This window comes from Apis dorsata, unplaced genomic scaffold (assembly GCF_000469605.1).
Source record: "Apis dorsata unplaced genomic scaffold, Apis dorsata 1.3 scaffold_882, whole genome shotgun sequence".
Lineage (NCBI taxonomy): Eukaryota > Metazoa > Arthropoda > Insecta > Hymenoptera > Apidae > Apis > Apis dorsata.
In genome coordinates, this window is record NW_006263998.1 from 79732 (window position 1) to 82523 (window position 2792).

Sequence of the window (2792 nt, forward strand, 5' to 3'; positions counted from 1 at the left end):
CGCGTTAGAATCCTGTATCAGCCTTTCTCGCACACAGGTAACCAACCATTTTTCCCATTTTACTTCTCGCTTCTTCTATACTTTCTTTCCACTTTCCATTTTCTCCACATATGTATGTATATATATGTATGTGTGTGTATGTGCGTGTATCCTCAGATATCCCGAGCTTTACGAAAATTCAACGTGTTCACCCTGCACTTGTTCGATGTATCCGTTTCCACCGATTGTACGACCGTTTATACCCTCCCCGTTCCCTGCACTTGTTGAATTCCCCGTTTCATCCACGACTACTACATATAAACCGTAGGACGTACACTCGTTTCTCGTATACTCGCCACCCCTTTCGTCGTCCTTCCTCCCTCTCTTCCTCTCCCCCGTGTGAATCGATCCTTCGAACGAATTTCGTCCACTCGCGAATCCTCCTCCGTTCAATTGTCAACGCGGAGGAAAAGAAGAGGAGAGAAAAGAAAACACGATGAAGTGTCTCTCGTCTCGAGATCTTTCACTCGGTGCCTTCTTCTTCTTCTTCTTCTTCTTCTTCTTTCTCCTCGTCCCCTTGGACGAATTTCCTCTTTGTTCCTTTTTGTCGAGACGCTCGACGTGTATTTACGTTGCGGTCGGTCGTTGCCACCCCTCCTCCTCCTCCTCCTCCTCCTCCTCCACGAGATACACTCGGAATATCGTGACTCGAGGTAGGTCAGTAACTGCGTTCTCCACCACCCTCCATCCATCCGCGCGCAGCACGTTCTTCCGTCCCGTTTCATTCACCGGTTTCACCTATTTCCCTCTCTCTCTCTCTCTCTCTCTCGTCGCAATTTCGTCATCGTCCCACATATACTCGCTCCATCCCCCGGCTAGAGTTTCTATTCTCTGTTCGGGTTATGATCCGAATTACGGCCGTTACAGATTCCGAGAGCGTGTAAACTGGACGTTTACGAGGGAGGTCGAAAATAATCGTGACGCGGTCTTTCTGGGAAGGGGGCGAATAATTTTCCGCGGCGGGGATCGTGTCGCGAAAATAGTTTAACATGCGTGGAACGAGCGCGAAGGCACGCTCGCGGCTGTAATTTATCCCGAGTTTGCGACATCGTGCGGGCAAACACTCGCACGTGGCCGTTGTCAACGAACCGATCGTCCCCTTCGATCGCTCGATTCGCCCAATTCCTTTTCGCCCCGTGCGTGCCACGGCTAGCAAATGAAACCGTGGCGACGCGGTAACGCGGCGTGCGTTTTAACTCTCGACTAAAAATAAGAGAGTGGCGTCACGTCCCGTTTGAAGCGCTCTCTTGGGAAGGGAAGAAAGAAAGAAGGGGGGGGAGGGAAATTACGTCGAAGAAAAAAGTTGGAAGAGTTCGGAACTCGAGTTTCGAACTTTTTCCTTTTTTTTTTTTTCATTATTATCATTATCAACGATATCGATATAGCAATAATTACAAGAGACCGCTTTACTCAACGAGCTTATTTGTTATTCGTGTCGGTGTCATCGATACCCTACCCGATATAAATAACAGCTTCCGTTAACTAGTCGCGCAACAACGTTCGATAATCGATAATTTATCCCTTTGAAGAGCAACGATGACGGTGTAAATATAGAAGAACGAGAGAATTCGTAGGCGAGATGACTTTCAACTATTTAATTTCACTCCCTCTCTTTTTTTTTTTTTTTTTGCTNCGAGAGGAAAAAAAGAGAATTCCAAATTTAGATCTGTTGGGGATATATTGGGTTGGATCGAGCTGTAAGAATGGAAGAACGATTCTCCGACGAGTGACCCAGTTTAATCGCGTTGATATCCATCGAAAACGATATATATATATATATATATATGTGTGTAAGTTGAAAAAATCTGATTCGAATGGGCTGTTGGTGAATCCATCTACGAAACGCAAAACAAACCCGCTCTTACATAAACTCGCCACTCCAGCTAATTATCCGCGCTGCGTCCAATGACCCATTTAACGCCGCGTTCGAGAATCGATAGCTTTTCACCGGAGGGAAAACCGTGCCGTTTCCACCGGAGAACCGATAATTCGAACGGCGAGCAAATATTAAAAATTCATCGGCCGCCTCTCTTCTGTTTGTTCCACGCTAATTCGGTCTCAACCTAATAACAATGGGCGAAATAAATATTTATTTATTGATCCCTCTTACTGGTCTTAAAAAAAATCTAAGAAATGGTGATCGTTAAATTAATTTCCTCCGATTCAAGATCTAACTCGAGATCTAAACTATTTTCTTTTTCTCCCGTCGATAATTATAACTTTCGTGGTTCGTTTATTTTAAGGCCTAGTTTGAAAAGAAGAAGAAGAAGAAGAAAAAATAACAACGAAAAGTTAGAACAAGTTTGCCAACCCGACAAGGGTAACGGACAAAGTATTAAAATAGAATCGAAGAAAGTAAACTTTTGCGACCGACTGTAACCTCTACCGCCACGTATACACGCAGAAACTTGAAACTAGTTCTAGCTGGAAATTAGCAAAAAAAGAAAGAAAGAAAGAAAGAAAGAAAGAAGAAACGAAAAAGGATAGAAACGACGGCAATCACCGTAACGCAATTGACGCAAAGTCCCGCACGACGATGAGGACGCGACAAAAAAAACAGGGAAAAAACAGAAAGAAAAAGAACTCGAGCAGGTTCTCGCTCGCGTTCTCGACCAACGGTTCTCATTCGCTTTCCCGTCTCGTGCTCGTCTCGAGTTCCTCGAAGCGGGGACGACGCGCGGAAAAGATGAACTTACGTGACCAACGGCTCGCCTCGATCACCAGTGCCATGTTTGGCGATCCTCTGCCGCGGG